Below are 6,407 nucleotides of genomic sequence, written 5' to 3' on the forward strand. Positions count from 1 at the left end.
TCTTTGAATTTGGGTTGCAGCCAAATTTTCTTGACGGGTTTGCTTGATTTTCCTCCATCATAATTCTAGCCGAGGGGGAAATACATCACCAAATTGGTTATCGAAAATGTTGTAGGTAACAATATTATAAGTAATATTTCACTTTCTCTGCAACACAGGTTTGGTATTTTACTCTCAAGTATTTCTGGGAAAGTCTTTCTTGGAATTTTTTTTTGGGAAAGACCTGCCAAGTAACTCTACCAATTAATGTCGATATCACATTTTTACCAATGATAGTGGTCCTTGAACTCGGATTACGGGATAACTCCCGCTGACTGGAATTGGCACTCCCACGAAAACTAGTTATTAGACGCAAAGTGCACCGAAGCAATCGTGTCCTGGCGAAATGGCCACGCACACGTGCTCATTAAATATTGACGCAGGTGCAATGAAGCGTGTGCAATTTACTGAGCCTGAGGAGCGGCTGTCCGGCCTTTACAATGCCTCCAGGCAATGGCCCATATTGCAAATCAGCAATGTCAGCAGATCCGCCTACAGCCCTATCACGTGGGAAATTTAAAACGTGTCCGATTGCAGAAACATCAGACCATCGACCACACAGTAGTGATCAACATTCTACGGAGGAAATGAAGCAATCCACCCCACATCAACCGAAAACATTTTCTAGCTACTTATCTTGACCTATAAGTTGCTATCCATCCAGATGTAGGCGACGAGAGCTGCTCCTCCAGCAGGTGGCAATATGTAACGCTGGGATGATTGCTTTCATCGATTAAGCGATGAACATTGTCATCGGCTACTGTTTTTCAGTCGATTACTTGGACCCCTTTTAAAATGGCAGCCACACTGACATCCTGCCCCTTGAAGACAGGAAACCCAGCGTGGCACAGCTGATGATCCCATTTATTTCAACTAGCCCTGTCTGTCACCTCCCGTCCAGTGGCACAAGGGAGAACAGAGGCGAGACTTTTTTAAATCCTTTATATTAAGTTCCCTTGCTTGCTTGCGCGCTTACGACCATGCAAATCTTTCGGTCGTTTTTTAACCCACTTCCCGTGATCCAATCGAGCTGACATTTTGCACACAGACTCGTTGTGCGTGACAATTTATTTTCGTGAAAAAAATGTCAAAAATGTTCCACTTTTTAGGAATTTTTTTTTCATATTTAATTTAAAATACCAATGTGATAAAAATGAAACTCTTACTCAAGAAAAACAGAAATGAATAATAAAATAAAACCTATGCCACGCATATAAAGGATTTATAGTGAAAAACTTTGTTTTTACGGGTTAATTTTTTTTCCCAACAACAGCTTAATATTTATCATTTTAGTCGAGTAATCAAAGTGATAATCGCTATAGCCATAGATTACTTAAATAATCGGATAACCTGGCTCTAGCAGCATGGACCCCAGGATAACCACAGCCGTTAATGGTGTGAAACAGTTGTTAAAACTGGTCTGGCAGAAAGTTTCATTGAAAAAAAGAGACAACTGGACATTTAAACTTCATATTCAGAAATGAGTCGATTGAGACGTGATGAAGTGGGGTTTTTTTTAACGGAGATCTGGAACTGAAACAGCGAAACGCAACAAATTCAAATGTGTAACCATACTGACACACGATGTACATTGCGATGTTTTATTTGAGAACAAAAAAATAGAGTAATTTTACGCCATTAAAATTGTGGTGTGTTTGTGAGCCAGGAGTCGTTTCTGAACAATTTCCGCCAGGCATAGGCGCGAAATGTGGCACAGCGTGCCAATGAACGCAATGATTCCAGTTCAATTCCCTGCCACGCGAAACATCAGTGGCGAGCAATATCTGAACCGGTCCTGGGTCCACGCCCCCGTCATCGACCGGCACAGACCAGCAGTCACACCAGCCACGTGACTGGACGTGGCATGAGAGATCTTCATTCAGCGGTGGAGCTGTCCCTTATTGATATCATGTGCAGGGTTGGCACAGCATATTGCAAACGTATTTGTGCACAAGAACGAGCCGATGAAAGTTATGCATGCCGCCCACGATGATGCATCATTTGTATCATGCTGACATTCTATACACAAAACTAATTGTCTTGTAAGTGGAAATTGTGGAAAGCAGCTGCTGGTTAATTATTAATCGCTGAAATGTTCCTCTCACTGCCATCCATTAAGACTACCATCAATCAACCGCTTATAACGCTCTCGCACATGGACTGTGTGATATCTTTGTCAGCAATTCCCCTCCACTGCAGAAAAAAACACAGGAGTCGAGACATTCTGATTCTCTGATGTGTGTGTGTGTTGCTGTTTGTTAATGGAAACCCTGCAGCTGGTATAGATTCATCTTCTTGGTTCTTTCGGTAGTCACGTAGACTTTACCGAAAGAACCAAGAAGATGAATCCCTGCAGTCACGAAAGTTTTAAATCGAAGCTTGAAAGCATTTCGCGCGGGGCCCTTGAAAGTGCGGGGCCCGTAGCTACTACACCACGTGTAGTAGCTACTACACGTGGTGTAGCTGCTACACGTGTAGTAGCTACTACTACATATGGAGCTACTTTTGCTACTAGGAGATTCCGGCACTGGCCGTGAATTCGACCGGGCAACCCGCGCCGTTCGCCGACCGCCCGAGTCTCGCGCGCTCAGCACGCATCTCGCTCGGGGCGAGCTGGGGCTACGCTACGCATCGGCGGAGTTTTGACTTCGATATTTGGGGGGAGGTGGTGGTTCGCTTTGGGGCAGTCCATAAATGACGTCACGCGATTTTTGACGATTTTTGACCCCCCCCACCCCGTCTTCACACGGCGTCACAAAAAGTCAGACCTCCCCTCAAATATGACGTCACAAAGCTCTGCTCCCCCCCCCCCCCACAAAAAAAACATGCTTCAAATCGCTTTAAACTATTGTCATTGTAGTGCGTATTTAATGTGGCGCTGTACTCTGATGTTGTAGGGGAAAACATTTATTAAAAAGTCTATTTAATTAAGTAGAACGTGTTGTCTATATTCATTTAAAGTTGCGCATTTTGATGTGACGTCACATTTCTCACCCGCCCTCCCCCCCTTGTCACTCATCGTCCCTAGGTGCGTGACGTCATTTATGGGCGGCCCCTTTGTCCCTCGCATTATCGCGGGTGCGTGTCACTAATTTATTTATAATCGTGAATTGTAAACTGCTGAAAATAAATGAATAAAGGTGTCCCGCGCTGTGCAGTGTGGGTGGCGAGACGTCAACTACGTCGCCTGGTGTGCAGGAGGTCGTGGGTTCCATCCCCACACTGACGCCTGCTGCTGCTGTATATTTGGAGTTTGTGTGTTCTACTCGTGGATTTGTCTCCGCGGGGGTTTTCCCTCCGCATTTTGAATCAACATCACGCGTTTAGAGTAGAGCATTTGACTGCTATAAATGACCACGCGATAAGCCACTTCGTTGGGATATTTGTGGCCAGGTCGCTTTTGAAAAAGAGTAACGCAGCTCATTGAGCCTTACCTGGTAAAGTTACCTCCTTTAGACGCTGTCGCCTCGACAGACCTGGTCTTCACCTGAGGTCGGCTGCTTGTGTTGTGGCCGAAACGTCGTGAGAATTATTTTATTATGCTTTATTTTTATTATTTTATTACTTCCCTTCTACGTGACTTTACCGAAAGAACTAAGAAGATGAATCCCTGCAGTCACGAAAGCTTTAAATCGAAATTTACCTCCTATAATCACCCAAAAATGTCTGTCCGTCCCGCGCGTGACGTCACTCCACGAGGCCCACCCCCCCCACGTGACGTCACTCCACATGAGGCCCACCCCCCCCCCCCTCATTAATATTCATGAGTCGGTGGATTTTTACACTAACGCAGAGAAAGGTCGAGCTGAATTAAGTAATTTATTACGCAAAGTCGCTTCAAATGACGTTTCTTGACAGAAAGTGACGGTAAAATGTTTTTCTTCGTAGCAGTGCTACATCCGTGCGTGACGTCACTGCAAAAGAGGCCCGCCCCCTCATTAATATTCATGATCGCGTGGAAATTTACACGAACGTAAGATCGCGGACTATACTGCACCCCGCCCATCATTATTAATTATGAGCGGGTGACGTCACTCCACATGCCGCACCCCTTCACAATAACCATGAGGGGGTGACGTCACTCCACATGGGGCAACCCCTCCCCCCCTCATTAATAATCATGAGCTGAACAATGTTTTATTGAATATTTCAGATTTATTGCAATATACACCCGTCCTTGGATGGGCAAATAAACTCGTCTATTATAAAAGCCTGGCGTTCCGTTTGCCCTTCAACTAAAGGATAACAGCCTTTCAGAAGCCCTGAATCACAAAGTTATAGAAAGTGAACCCCCCCTTGATGTGGGGATACAAAGTTGACGTAAGAGGTTCCCAAAATTGTCGACCCCTCCCAATGTTCATTTCACTCCCCCCCAGCCAAATTTTTTGTAGACATATATACCTACACACCCTGCATACAAGTCAGTAGTAGTATCTGCACACATTGTGGGAGGAGGAAGAAGATATCAGTGGGGGCGAAACGTTGAGAAGTCCTCCGCAGGAGCTAGTTGATCAAACTTGCCAACATTGTCCACTTGGCGTGCTCCCTTTTTTTGTTAAATAACGTCAAGTTCAAGTTCATTTATTAGGTATAGCCCTGTGAGCCATTCGGCTCTTGAATCGGGTGCAACCGCAACACACAAAAACATGAACAAACAACATCTTAAAGTGAATATGTGACTAAGTGCAAACATAAAATTCAAGAAAAGACAGCAAAATATTGCAGAAAAAAATCACCGTACATCAACGCTGTGTGCAAAAATCTCAGTGGGATGCAAGTCAAACAACCAACAACAACCACAATACAACGTCTACGGCTGTGAAGGCAATCGGCGCGCTCTCCATGGCTATTACACCCGCCGCCAGTATTAACCGGAGGCTGCCGGCGAGAAAATCGAACCGCAACCCCTTGCAACAAGCGGCCAACGGGACACAATTAATGAACGAACGACGGGCATCGTTAGCACGTTGAGGGCTGCACGTGGTGGGGCCAATGGGCCCAATTATTAACCATGCAAAAAAGATTTAACTACACATCTTTGATTTCGATTTAAAGCTTTCGTGACTGCAGGGATTCATCTTCTTGGTTCTTTCGGTAAAGTCACGTAGAAGGGAAGTAATAAAATAATACAAATAAAACATATAATAATTCTCACGACGTTTCGGCCACAACGCAAGCAGCCGTCCTCAGGTGAAGACCAGGTCTGTTGGGGAGACAGTGTCGTGGCCGAAACGTCGTGAGAATTATTTTATTATGTTTTATTTTTATTATTTTATTACTTCCCTTCTACGTGACTTTACACATCTTTGGACCATCTTATTTGACAGCCACTATTTTACTTTACAGAGTGTTAACATCCCCAGCGTTTAACAGTACTCTCCTTTTTGTATTTGATTGTCAACCAACACTGGGTAAAAACATGGGCATTTTCGTTCTCTTCTAGCATGTGCACCAACTGGTGCACCAACAGTTCCACATTCACTCTTTTAGCCCCGCCCCCTCCCAATACGTTCCATTCATTGGCTACCACATTCAGATAAGCCCCTCCCTCCTACCCCCTTAACTTGTATTTAAGAACTTGTATCTTTCTTAATTTTAGAACTTTCGTGACTGCAGGAATTATTATTTGGTTCTTTCGGTTAAGTCACGTCTAAAGATAAAATAATAAATTAAATTAAATAATAGAATACGACGTTTCGATTGCAACACAAGCAATCATCATCAGGTATAATGAAATAGCGACATATCTAACCAGAAAACTATAGACAGACATATTAGCAGACAGATATCACAGATATCACTATGTATGTATCTTGTGATATCTGTCTGCTAATATGTCTGTCTATAGTTTTCTGGTTAGATATTATGTCGCTATTTCATTATACCTGATGATGATTGCTTGTGTTGCAATCGAAACGTCGTATTCTATTATTTAATTTAATTTATTATTTTATCTTTAGACGTGACTTAACCGAAAGAACCAAATAATAACTTGTATCTTGGAATCTTTGCCTCACTTGATACAGCAAATCTAGCTGACGGTCCCACCTGATGACGGAGACTTGTGTTGCCTCCGAAACGTCGTGATTTATTATTTTATTTTAATTATTACTTTTAGTAATTTTTAATTACATTTTTTACCGACGTGACTTTACCGAAAAAACCTAAGAGCATGGGGCCCAATGAGGTTTCGCGACGCGCCACGTGGCCTCCACGTTGTGACCCCGTCACGTGGAACAGCGGTGCTCGCCGCCGATTGGATGGCTCGCCGCGCGGGTCAACCAATCGCGCGCGCGCCTTCGACCGCGAGTGCGAATCCGTTCGCAAAAACTCGCAAAGAGACGCACGGATTTGTTTTCTTTCTCTCC

This window comes from Lampetra planeri, chromosome 29 (assembly GCF_965212315.1).
Source record: "Lampetra planeri chromosome 29, kcLamPlan1.2.h2, whole genome shotgun sequence".
Taxonomy (NCBI): domain Eukaryota; kingdom Metazoa; phylum Chordata; class Hyperoartia; order Petromyzontiformes; family Petromyzontidae; genus Lampetra; species Lampetra planeri.